Raw genomic sequence first — 14224 nt, 5'->3', positions numbered from 1 at the left:
CTTCCCCTGGGAGCGAAGACTGCCGCCACGTCCTGCCCGCCATCTGCCACAGATGCAGGGGTGTCGCTCCAGGACCTTGCTTCATATGTGTAAGCTCCCCCATCCATTAAACCATTGATGTCTCAGCCATTAACTCCAGGCTCTTCTTCAGTTTTGAGGCTGGGCGGGTACAGGGCTTACAGGCCTGTGGGGTGCAGCCCAACACCCACAGACTAGGTGGCTTGAACAATAGAAATTTTTCTTACAGTTCTGGAGGCTCAAAGTCTGAGATCCAGACATGAGCAAGATTGGTTTCACCTGAGGCCTTTCTCTTCAGCATGTAGATGGCTGCCTTCTCTCTGTGTCTTCTCATGGTCTTCCCTCTGTTTGTGTCTACATCTTAATTTCTTCTTCTTGTAAGGATACCAGTCATACTGAATCAGAGCCCACCCTAATGACCCCATTTTACTTCACTACCACTTTAAAGGTCCTGTCTCCAAATACAGTCACATTATGAAGAAATGGGGGTTAGTACTTCAACATACAAATTTTGGGGAAAAACAATTCAGTCCATTACAATTGATTTCTTTCCACTGAAATAATATGCTACTGAAAATGTATACAGGAGAAGGCAAGTTTTGAAGACAAGGGAAGCGTTTACTTCTGTCCACCTCAATCTTGGCTTTACAATAATGATCCATTGCATTTATATAGACTTCCTTTTTCAGTTCTCCAAAGCATCTTCACATCTATTATTTGACTTCACCTTGTCACTCTAGAGGGCCCTGGATTAGTTTCATGAACCAAATTGACCAGAGATCCAGAAGACACAAGGTTAACCAGAAATGGTCAGCAGGGGGCATTGTGAATAAGCCCCAGAAACTCCAAGGAGAAAACTGCTGTGGTTTTGAACTCAGACCTGGAGCAGGCCCAGCGTCCTACCAACTGACTCAAGCACCTCTGGACGTGGGGGCCTGGCTATTGGTTGGGCTCAGGTTGAACCACGTTTGCCTTCCAGGGCATCTCAGCACAAATTAGGTCCCAGCCCAGGGATCTGGCCCAACATAAACACTCTCCCATGCTCAGGAACTGAGTAGACAACATAAGTTCGATGGGAGCCCAGCCAGCCTTTCAACCCTGCCTGGGTCCCAGGAAATAAAGTGCTGATGTTTGGGAAAGCCTGTATCTCCAGGAGTAGCAGTGGGCCCAGCGGTGGACACACTGTGGACAGTAGGCTGGCTGAACTGGGTTTGTACCTGGATGCAGGCTCTGAAGAAGGCTTTAGTGCTTTGAGAGGTCTCAGTCACTTTCCCTCACTGAAGCCCCACTGTCTGATTTTCTTGTGCTTCCCCGGCTTTGATTATTGGGAGTAGATGCTTATATTCTATCAACTCATTTATGCCTGAAGTCCTGTGGTGGATGCCTTTGGTCCTCACGTCATACTTCTTTCCTTCTGGAAACAGTATACTCCCCTCCTTCGGAGAAAGTTAACCCCCATTCCATGGGATCTGGATGGGGCTGTCAATCATGATGCTCTCACATATCTGCCCTGAGCCCCCAGCCCAGGGCCCAGCCTCAACAGACAAGAAAGATCCAGGGCTTGTGGGATGGTAAACCTGAAAGGAGAAAAGCCTCCAAAAGGGGGAGGTCAGAAATGTGCTCAGAGTCCAGGCTGGAGTCTTACAAAGATGTTACCCAGCACTGGGAACTCATTTAGGACAGGGACGCAGACTGAAGACTGTCCTTGTCCCTTCCTTGTGGAGGACAGAGCAGCAGAGAGTGAAGTTTCTATGAACTGGGTTTTGTTCATGCTATATTAGGTTTTCCCTTCTCCTTTTCAAGGCAGATAGCCTGGCCTTGGTGTTCCTTCATCAGGTGAAGTCTGTGTTGTAGGGTAGAAAGCAGAAAATGCTAAAAATAACATTTCTTTCTTTTCTTTTCTTTAATTGTGTGTATGTATGTGTGTGGGTGTGAGAGAGAGCGAGAGCGAGAAGGAGAGAGAGAAAGGCTGAACTTCTCCAAGTCCCAAACTCCTTAAAGAGTTAGGTGCCCCAGGGAAACAGGTGATGCTTTTCAGGAAGAAGTGGAAGCAATGGAGCAACAGAGGAGGAGATCTGGGGTCTGTTAACAGCAGGGAGCTGAGGCCCACATAACCATGTTACGTGGGTGTTGATGTGCTGCTGCCCCACATAACAGCTCATGGGAGCTGAGTGCTCAATTTTCAGGAATTTTGCAAACTGGTTTACGTTACTTCAGTAGCTTGAAATCAGCCATGGTGGAGGTGTTTACACCATGGGAACTGGCCTGTGCTGCAAGTCAGGGCTCTTCCCCCATCCCAAAGCCAATTACTAAACATTTGCTGCTGCATGTAAGAGTGACCTTTCTCCTAATACCATTCTGGCAAATGGCTCCTTCCTTGGGGAGAATGAGTGACAGGGGTGGGAGATAGTGCTCTCCTCTAAAAAGCGGACTGGAAGGTTCTTTATGAAAACATATGGAAACAGAAGTAGAGGGCATCCCCCTCCCTCCCTTCCCTCTCTCCCTTCTTCTTTTCTTCCTTTTTCTTTTTTACCTATAATAATACCTATACTGGAGATTTTCGAGAAGGATAGGAGGCAGCAGAGTATGAAGGCTGAGAGCAAGGCTTTGCAGTTAGACAGAATTTGGGCTCACCGCCTGGCTCGCACACTCTCTAGCCATGTGATATTGTATGAAGTGGAGTAAAGTTGTTGGAGTGAGAAGCATCCTGATGTGTGTTTGGGGCAGAAGCCAAGCCGCTCTGTTCATCAGCTCTCTCAGAAGATCTCGATGACCCCAAATAGTCCTACCCTGTCCTTCTCTGAGCCATGGCTACTAATGTGATAGCAGTCCACAAACCTGGTCCAGAGAAGGTGGATAGGATCTAAGCGCTCTCCTGACAACTCGTGGAGAACCCAGGCCTCAATAGCCCGAGAAGTTCTTGTCTACCTTTCCTAAAAACAAAATGCCAAACTGCCCTGAACATCTGTCCTTTGGTCCTTTTTAATGAGGGAGTGGGTAGATTCCATTGCTTTTCTAAATTTTAATTTCCTCAACTATAGGATGGAAATAAAAATACAGCTTCATTGCCTTTCGTGGATACAGAATGAAAGGCCCAGAGCCATGGCAAATTTGTTATTGAAAATTTTTGGAGTTTCCCAGTTGGATTCAATTAGGATCATGACTGGTGTGGTTGCCTCCCCCAGGTTGAAAGAAAAATGCCATCATTAACCTTTAATTATTCACAACAAACCCATAGGAAAAGTCCTTGGCCCAGGTCCTAATGGAGTTATTAAAGCTCTTTTCCTATTCCACTGCTTAAACTCAAGGCAAATAACCTGGTACTTTTCTGCAGCTTCTCCCTGTAGAATGTGAAGGACCAATAGTGAACCCTCCCTACCAATGCACGTTAGGGCAGGGGCTAAACATCTTTAGCTTCTTGGAGTTTTTTGCTTTACTTTGTCCACCTATTGTTCTCATTTGGTTGTGTTATTGTTGATGTGTGTGTGGTCTGTTTAGAGGGAGACTTTGGAAGCACAGAATGGTCACACGTGGTGTGTAAGAACCCCTGAGAAAAGGAAACACCAAGAGAATAAAGAGGGAAAAAAAGAAATTAAATTGAGACAAGAACAGGCAACACAGAAAAGCCTATGTACAATAATCATCTTTCCTTTTCTCAATTTTATGCTTTCTTTCTTACTGCATATGAGTTTTTTTTCCTTCTCATTTCTATATGTCTCTTTTCTCTCTCTGTGCCCTCATTAACTCAACCTCATTAACACGTCCAAAACCAGAAGTCATTATCCTGATACCATCCTCCGCATCCCTCAAGTCCCACTTCTCTTTCTGAATTTCCCCATGTGTTCTCGGGTTCTACTTCAGGTCAGCTGCCCAAGTGAAAAACAACAACAACTCAGAATCATTCCTTATTTTAAAAATCTGCTTATTGAGATGTAATTTACATACAAGAAAAATTCACTCATTTTAAGCACACAAATTTAATGTGTTTTAACAAATGTACAGTCATGTAACCATCACAACAATCAAGACATTTCCACTACCTCAAAAAGTTTCTTTCTGTCATTATAGTTTTGCCTTTTCTAGAATGTCATATAAATGAAATCATATAGTAGTCTTTTGTGTCTGGCTTCATAGCATATTGCATTTGAGATTTATCTGTATTGTGGCAGGTATCAATAACTCACTCATTTTTATTGCTGAGAAATACTGCATTGTATAGATATATCACAATTGTTTGTTTACCCATTTACCAGTTGATGAACATTTGTATTGTTTTGTTTTGGGTTATTATGAATTAAGTGCTATGAATATTCACATATAGGTGTTTGTGTGGACATATATTTTCCTTTTTTTGGGGAGTAGAATTTTATTTCATTTCTAGGAAGACAATTGCTGAGTTGTATGGTAAGTGTAATTTAACTTTATAAAACACTGATAAACTATTTTCCAAAGGGACTGCATCATTTTCATTCCCATCAGCAAAATATGAGAATTCCAGTTGCTCCTTATCATTGTCAACACTTTGCACTGTCAGTTAAAAAATTTTTAGCCATCCAAGTAGATGTGTAGTAGTACTTCATTGTCCTTTTAATTTGTGTTTCCCAGATGACTAACGTTGTTAAGTATATTTTCATGTTCTTATTTCTCTTGAGTATATCTTCTTTGGTAAATTGTCCACTTTCTTTCCCATTTAAAAATTGGGTTCTTTGCCTGTCAGAATGGCTATCATCAAAAAGAATGCAAATAAACACAGCAAAGGAAACCATAAACAGAAAGAAAAGACAACCAACAGAATGGGAGAAAATGCTTGCAAATGATATGACTGACAAGGGATTAAATTCCAAAATACAGAAAGAGCTCATACAACTCAATATCAAAAAAAACAAACAACTCAGTCAAAAAATGGGCACAGGATCTAAACAGACATTTTTCCAAAGAAGACATACAGCTGGCCAACAGGCACATGAAAAAAATGCTCAGCATTGCTAATTAGAGAAATGCAAATCAAAACTACAATGAGGTATCACCTCACTCCAGTCAGAATGACCATCACCAAAAAGTCTATAAATAATAAATGCTGGAGTGGGTGTGGAGAAAAAGGAGCCCTCCTACACTGTTAGTGGGAAAGTAATTTGGTGTAGACAAAATGGAGAATAGTATGGAAGTTTCTTAAAAAACTAAAAATAGAGCTGCCATATGATCCTGCAATCTCACTCCTGGGCATATATCCAGAGAAAACCGTAATTCAAAAAGATACATGCACCCAGTGTTCACTGCAGCACTATTTACAATAGCCAAGACACAGAAGCAACCTAAATGTCCATTGACAGAGGGATGGATAAAGAAGATGTGGTATATGTATACAATGGAATATTACTCAGCCAAAATAAGAATGAAATAATGCCATCTGCAGCAACATGGATAGACTTAGAGATTATCATACTAAGTGAAATAAGCCAGACAGAGAAAGACAGATATCATATGATACCACTTACATATGGAATCTAAAATAAGCTATAAGTGAACTTATTTACAAAATAGAAAGAGACTCACAGACATAGAAAACAAACGTATGGTTACCAAAGGGGGAGGGATAAATTAGGAGTTTGGGATTAACATATACACACTATTATATATAAAATACATAACCAACAAGGACCTACTGTATAGCACAGGGAACTATACTCTATATTTGTAATAACCTATAAGTGAAAAGAATCTGAAAAAGTATATATATGAATCACTGTGCTGTAAACCTGAAACTAACATGACACTGTAAATCAACTATATATCAATTTAAAAAAAAAGAACACAAGTAACAAATGTTGGCAAGTATGTGGAGAAAAGGGAGCCCTTGTACACCGTTGGTAGGAATGTAAATTGGTGCAGCCAGTGTGGAAAACAGTATGGAGGTTTCTCAAGAAACTAAAAACAGAACTACCATATGACCCAGCAATTCCATTCCAAGGGTATACATCTGAAGAAACAAAACCACTAATTCGAAAAGATACATGCACCCCAAAGTTCATAGCAGCATTATTTACAATTGCCAAGATATGGAAGCAACCTAAGTATGCATCGACAGTTAAATGGATGAAAAAGATGTGGTATACATACACAATGGAATACTACTCAGTCATAAAAAGAATGAAATTTTGCCATTTGTAGCAACATGGATGGACTTGGAGGGTATTATGCTAACTCAAATAAGTGAGACAGAGAAAGACAAATACTGTATGATGTCATTTATACGTGGAATCTAAAAAGTACAACAGGGACTTCCCTGGTGGGGCAGTGGTTGAGAATCCACCTGCCAATGCAGGGGACATGGGTTCGATCCCTGGTCCGGGAAGATTCCACATGCTACGGAGCAACTAAGCCCATGCCCCACAACTACTGAGCCTGCCCTCTAGAGCCCGGGAGCCATAGTTACTGAAGCCCATGCATCTAGAGTCCTGCAACAAGAGAAGCCACCACAAATGAGAAGCCTGTGCACCACAACGAAGAGTAGCCCCCGGTCGCCACAACTAGAGAAAGCCCGTGCGCAACAATGAAGACCCAATGCAGCCCCCCAAAATAAAAATAAATAAATAAAGTTTATTAAAAAAAATACAACAGGGCTTCCCTGGTGGCGCAGTCGTTGAGAGTCCGCCTGCCGATGCAGGGGACGCGGGTTTGTGCCCCGGTCCGGGAAGATCCCACATGCTGCGGAGCGGCTGTGCCCGTGAGCCATGGCCGCTGAGCCTGCGCATCCGGAGCCTGTTGCTCCGCAACGGGAGAGGCCACAACAGTGAGAGGCCCGCGTGCCGGGGAAAAAAAAAAAAAAAACCCAACAACAACAAACTAGTGAATATAACAAAAAAGAAGCAGACTCACGGATATAGAGAACGAATTAGTGGCTACCATTAGGGAGAGGGGGAAGGGGCAATATAGGGGTAGGGGATTAAGAGGTACAAACTACTAGGTATAAAATAAGCTATAAGTGTATATATTGTGCAACATGGGGAATATAGCCAATATTTTATAATACTATAAATGGGATATAACCTTTTAAAAGTGTGAATATTGTACACCAGCAATTATATAATATTGTACATCAACCATACTTCAGTTTTTTAAAAATGGGTTGTTTGGTCTTTATTATTGATTTGTAAGAGTTTTAAAAAATATTCTGGATAGGGAATTTCCTGGAGGTCCAGTGGTTAGGACTCGGCGCTTTCACTGCCAGGGCCTGGGTTCAATCCCTGGTCGGGGAAGTAAGATCCCACAAGCTGCATGGCGTGACCAAAAATAAAAAATTCTGGATACAAGTTCTTTATCAGATACATATTTTGCCTATGGAAATAACCCAAAATACAGACAAAGAGTCATTCATGAGGTTTTTCACATCAATGTTATTTACAATTGTGATGAAATTGGAAATAAGTTACAATCTAATAAAAGGGAAACTGTTCACTTCTTTACGATTCAAAGGAATATTTTACAGCCATTTATTAATATTAAAAATGTAAAGACATAGAAACCTGCTTTTGATATAATTTTAGGCAGAAAATAAAATTATGTATAATATCAGCTATGCATTAAGAAAGCCTGGAAGTATATGCCAAAGCAATGAGGGTAATACTGTCTAACTGGTAAGATTATGGCTGGTGTTTAGATTCTCAATACTTTTCCAAACTTTTCAAGGTTGATACAGTAAGCCTTAGTTAAACAAGAAAAAAGCATCTCATAAAGAGGTAAATGGTTACCACAGTGGTTGGTGCTTCCTTTACAAGCTCACCTAGACTGAGGCATGATTTGTGATACCATTAATAACCAGGTGGGTTAGTCAATAGCATAGCAGACCAGCCGAAAGCTTTGAACTGTAATTCCAGCTCTGCCCTTGAACTTCAGGCTGTTTTTCACTCCTGTTTAAAATGGGACTCAGAACTGTGAAGTACTTAGCAAGACTGCCATGTAGCTTTCTGGGGAACTGCTTCCCAGGTATGTCCTCTCAAATATGCAACAGCTCTTGAGATTTGTTGAGTGACTTGGGAAGATAATCTTGAGAAGTCAGGCCTGCCTTTAATAGTTAGAAGAGAGCGCCTCTGTGCTTCTGCTGATACACAGATACAAAGAGCTGGAGGGCAAGCCATAGGGGTAGTTAAGGAGAAAAGCCTTGGGGTGAAGAAAATATGGGAGGCAAGAAGAGAAAGACAAGGGTGAAAAGAGGAAATGGACGAAAGAATTGAGAACCCAAGCAAATAAGTCTCTGGACTGAGAACTGTCATACTTTGAATAAGAATTTTGTAGCTACATTTTGCACCTGTAAAGTCTTCCTCTGTAAATGATTTGTATCCTTTTACTCATTTTCCTTTCTAGTTCTACAGCTATTTATGTCATCCTCTGGAGACTGGAAAGAGAGGACAATTACTACTGGGTTTACTGAGAGGAAGGAATTTAAGGTGCTTCTATAGGAATGACTCTCATAAGAAGGCAGTTTCCTAAGGCAACATATTTTGTCAAGATGAGTGATTCAGCTCGTATCAGAGATATTTTTGAACCTGGTCAATTACTTTACCTAAGGCAGCCACACTATATATGTTTGCTGATGTGTAACTCATGAAACCAAGAAATAATATTCAAATGATTATTTAGAAGATCACATAGAGGGTTTTAAAAAAAATTGGTAGCCAACAAAATCTAGCCAAAATTCTTTTTTGAAACTTGATAATATGGAAATGCAAAGGGCCTAGAATAACCCACACAATCTTGAAGAAATACAAAGTGGGAGGACTTACTCTACTGTCCGTTACATGTATTATAAATAATTGTGTCACAAGGATGGACATACCGACCAATGAAATAGAGTATAAATCCATAAGAAGATCCATGCCTATGTGGATATTTTATTTATGACAAAAGAGACACTGCAAAGCATTAAAGAAAAGATAATCTTTTCAATAAATGGTGCTGGGAGCATTGAATAAATTATGTGGAGAAACTTGACACCTACCTCATACTATACATGAAAATTCATTCCATCCCCATGCACTTGCAGTCCATGAGCCAAAGGGATATGCAAAGATGCTTAATTAAACATTTAAGGGCTGGTTTCTCTGTTCATATCCAATTCTGGTGCTTAGGAACAGGGACCCATGCTGATGTCCAAGGGCAAAAAGCCCCACTTCCTTTAAGGAAGGGGGCAAGCCTGACCCTGATGCCCAGTAAGGGGCAACCCTGGGCTTTTTGTTTTTCATGCTTTTCTTTTTGTTGGCCTTGTGCTGAGTTTGTTTACAAAAGATGTATTTTGTTTAACCAAATATTAAAAATGGAAAACTCGGTACATTAAAAAATTCAATCTAGATGTATCATAGACTTAAATGTAAAAGGCTGAATAAAGCTTCTAAAGGAAGAAGAGCTTCATGACTTCAAGATAAGAAAAGATTTTTAATAAGTACTAATCATAAAGAAAAAGATCATTTGAGTACATTAAAATTTAAAACCTCATTAAAGGCAAGGAAAGACTTTTAAAATAGGAGACAAAAAGAACTGATCATAAAGAAAAAGACTGATAAATTTGAGATTAATTTAACATTGGTATAAATACTTTCCATTTATTAAAGGATACAGAATATGCAGAAAATATTTGCAAACCTATAACCTACAAAGAGCTCATGTATGAAATACATAAAGAAATCCTATAAACCAATAAGAAAATGACAGTCAACCCAGAAGAAAAATGGGCAAAAGATTTGAACAGATGCTTCTGGGGAAAAAAAAGGATATCCAATGGACAATAAACATATGAAAAGATACTTAACATCCCTAATAATTAGAGAAATGCAAATAAAAACTATAACCAGACATCATTATATACCCACCAGAATGGCTAAAATTAAAAGACCAGCACTCCCAGGTGTTGGTGAGGATGTGGACAACAGATACTCTTATATGGTGCTGGAAGACTGCAGATTGGTACAACACTTTGGAAAATTTTTTATAGTATTTAATAAAGTTGAAGGTACATATAAATTTTTACCCAGCAATGCCATTTATAAGAATATACCCAATAAAAATATGTGTACATGTTCTTTTTTTTTTTTTGGGTACATGGGCCTCTCACTGTTGTGGCCTCTCCCGTTGCAGAGTACAGGCTCTGGACGTGCAGGCTCAGCGGCCACGGCTCACGAGCCTAGCCGCTCCATGGCATGTGGGATCTTCCCGGACCGGGGCACAAACCCGTGTCCCCTGCATCGGCAGGCGGACTCTCAACCACTGCGCCACCAGGGAAGCCCCTGGGTGAATCTTAAAAACATATTGTTGAGTAGAAGAGGCCAGATCCACAAGAATATATATTAGCTTTTTTCCCAACGGGTTTGCCACCAGGACACGGGTGTCCTAAAAACCTAAGCAAAACCTAAGCAAAAACGGGAAAGGAGAAGACCCACATCAACATCGTTGTCATTGGACACATAGATTCGGGGAAGTCTACCACTACTGGCCATCTGCTCTACACATGTGATGGGATAGACAAGAGAACCATTGAAAAGTTTGAGAAGGAGGCTGCCGAGATGGGAAAGGGCTCCTTCAAGTATGCCTGGGTCTTGGACAAACTGAAAGCTGAACGCGAGCGTGGTATCAGCATTGATATCTCCCTATGGAAATTCAAGACCAGCAAGTACTATGTGACCATCATTGATGCCCCAGAACACAGAGACTTCATCAAAAACATGATTACAGGCACATGCCAGGCTGACTGTGATGTCTCGATTGTTGCTGCTGGTGTTGGTGAATTCGAAGCAGGTATTTCCAAGAATGGGCAGACCCGTGAGCATGCCCTTCTGGCCTACATTCTGGGTGTGAAACAACTAATTGTTGGAGTTAACAAAATGGATTCCACTGAGCCACCCTACAGCCAGAAGAGATAGGAGGAAATTGTTAAGGAAGTCAGCACCTACATTAAAAAATTGGCTGCAAACCCGACACAGTAGCATTTGTGCTATTTTCTGGCAGGAATGGTGTCAACATTCAACCATTCCAACATGCTGGAGCCAAGTGCTAACATGCCTTCATTCAAGGGGTGGAAAATCACCCGTAAAGATGGCAATGCCAGTAGAACCACACTGCTTGAAGCTCTGGATTGCATCCTGCCACCAACTCGCCCAACTGACAAACCCTTGTGTTTGCCCCTCCAGGACGTCTAAAAAATTGGTGGTATTGGCACTGTCCCTGTGGGTCAAGTGCAGACTGGTGTTCTCAAACATGGCATGGTGGTCACCTTTGCTCCAGTCAAAGTGACAACTGAAGTGAAGTCTGTTGAAATGCACCATGAAGCTTTGAGTGAAGCCCTTCCTGGGGACAACGTGGGCTTCAATGTCAAGAATGTGTCTGTCAAAGATGGTCGTCATGACAATGTGGCTGGTGACAGCAAAAATGACCCACCAATGGAAGCAGCTGTCTTCACAGTTCAGGTGATTATCTTGAACCATCCAGGCCAAAGCAGTGCTGGATGTGCACGTGTGCTGGATGGTCACACAGCTCACATTGCTTGCAAGTTCGCTGAGCTGAAGGAGAAGATTGAGCGTCATTCTGGGAAAAAGCTGGAAGATGGCCCCAAATTCTTGAAATCTGGTGATGCTGCCATCGTTGACATGGTTCCTGGCAAACCCATGTGTGTTGAGAGCTTCTCTGACTATCCTCCTCTGGGCTGTTGTGCTGTGCATGACATGAGACAGACGGTTGCTGTGGGGGTCATCAAAGCAGTGGACAAGAAGGCAGCTGGAGGTGGCAAGGTCACCAAGTCTACGCAGAAAGCTCAGAAGGCTAAATGAATATTATCCCCAATACCTGCCACCCCCGTCTTAATGGGTGGTGGAAGAACGGTCTCAGAACTGTTTGTCTCAATTGGCCATTTAAGTTTAATAGCAAAAGACTGGTTAATGATAACAATGCATTGTAAAACCTTCAGAAGGAAAGGAGAATGTTTTGTGGACCATTAGTTTTGTTTGTGGCAGTTTTAAGTTATTAGTTTTTAAAATCAGTATTTTTTAATGGAAACAACTTGACCAAAAATCTCTCACAGAGGGCTTCCCTGGTGGCGCAGTGGTTGAGAGTCCGCCTGCCGATGCAGGGGACACGGGTTCGTGCCCTGGTCCGGGAAGATCCCACATGCCGCGGAGCGGCTGGGCCCGTGAGGCATGGCCGCTGAGCCTGCGCGTCCGGAGCCTGTGCTCCGCAACGGGAAAGGCCACAACAGTGAGAGGCCCGCGTACTGCAAAAAAAGAAAAACAAAAAAATCTCTCACAGAATTTGAGACCCATTAAAAAAGTTTAATGAGAAAAAAAAGAATATATATTATATAATTCCATTTATATAAAGTTTAAATACAGGTCAAACCAAACTATACTGCTTAGGGTTCCATGCTTAGGAGAAAAGCTACAATGAGAAACAAGGAAATAATTATCACAGAAGTTAAGGTAATAATTATCTTTCAAAAGAAAAGGAGTAGTGATTAGGGGAAATCACTTTTGGGATTTCTGGAATATTGGCAATTTTGTATTTCTTGACCTGTGTGTTGCTTTGTGAAATGTCATCAAGCTGTTTCATAAACTTCACTGTTTGTCTGTTAGACTGGCCCAAGAAGAAATAGAAAAATTGAATAAACGAATATCCATAGAAGAAACTGAAATGGTAGCCAAAGATCTACTTCCTAAAAGAAACCAGATCCTATAACTCTATGATTAGATTCTATGAAACTTTTAAGGAACAAATATTTCCTACCTTATCCAACTCTTCCTGTGCTATAACTCACATCAGAACTAAATTTAAAAGCAGAAGAAATTTAAAATAATAAGCTCACTTATAAAAAGATACCAAGATTCTAAATAAAATACTAGCAAATTGAATCTTGCAATTCATTAAAAGAATAATTATCATGACGCAGGATTGAAAGGATATTTTAACACCAGAATATCAAGAATTCTACTAACTAGAAGGATGATGTAAGCATGAACTTAGTAGATGCCACAAGGTCATTTATGTGTGGTATAGCCATACAATGGGATATCATCCAGCCATAAAAAAGGAATGATGTCCTGATACATGATACAACGTGGAGGAATCTTGAAAACATGCTTAGTGAAAGAAGCCATGCACAAAAGTCCACATACAGGCATACCTTGGAGATACTGCAGGTTCAGTTGCAGACTACCTCAATAAAGCGAGTCACAGGAATTTTTTGGTTTCCCAGTGCACATAAAAATTATGTTTACACAGTACTGTAGTCTAATAAGTGTGCAATAGCATTATGTCTAAAAAAACAATTAAACATTGAAAAAACAGCCTTAATTAAGAAATAGTGCTGTTGGAAAAATGGCATCAATAGACTTGCTCGATGCAGGGTTGGCAGAGACCTTCAATTTATAAAAAACACAATATCTGTGAAGCACAATAAAGTGAAGCACAATAAAATGAGGTATGCCTGTATCGTACAATTCCATTTGTATGAAATGTCCAGATTAGACAGATCCATAGAGACATAATTTTTCTACCAGCTGTAACAAAAAACACACCCCCATCAAATCAGACTCATGCCAGAAATGCAAGTAGGTACTGAGCATATATCCTGAGAAAACCATAATTCAAAAAGATACATGTACCACAGTGTTCATTGTAGCACTGTTTACAATAGCCAGGACATGGAAGCAACCTAAATCAGCAAATGGATGGATAAAGATGAGGCACATATACACAATGGAATATTACTTAGCCATAAAAAGGAACGAAACTGAGTTATTTGTAATGAGGTGGATGGACTGAGAGTCTGTCATACAGAGTGAAGTAAGTCAGAAAGAGAAAGACAAATACCGTATGCTAACGCATATACATGGAATCTAAAAAAATGGAACTGATGAACCTAGTGGCAGGGCAGGAATAAAGACACAGATGTAGAGAACGGACTTGAGGACTTGAGGTGGGGGAGGGGAAGCTGGGATGAAGTGAGAGAGTAGCACTGACATATATACACTACCAAATGTAAAATGGATGACTAGTGGGAAGCTGCTGCATAGCACAGGGAGATCAGCTTGATGCTTTGTGACGATCTAGAGGGGTGGGATAGGGAAGGTGGGAGGGAGGCTTAAGAGGGAGGGGATATGGGGATATATGTATACGTATAGCTGATTCACTTTGTTATACAGCAGAAATTAACACAACATTGTAAAGC

The 14224-nt window shown here is 40.9% G+C and overlaps 1 pseudogene; it reads left to right on the top strand.

Annotated features, from left to right (window-relative positions):
- Nucleotides 1-10516: 10516 nt before the first annotated feature.
- LOC113633613 (elongation factor 1-alpha 1 pseudogene) lies at nucleotides 10517-12004 on the top strand (annotated as a pseudogene).
- Nucleotides 12005-14224: the final 2220 nt, after the last annotated feature.

This window comes from Aethalodelphis obliquidens, unplaced genomic scaffold (genome assembly GCF_003676395.1).
Source record: "Aethalodelphis obliquidens isolate GAN/ISIS:26980383/991018 unplaced genomic scaffold, ASM367639v1 scaffold40, whole genome shotgun sequence".
NCBI classification, from domain to species: Eukaryota; Metazoa; Chordata; class Mammalia; order Artiodactyla; family Delphinidae; genus Aethalodelphis; species Aethalodelphis obliquidens.
Note: the sequence above shows the minus strand (reverse complement) of the source record. Positions and strands in the feature narration are given on the sequence as shown.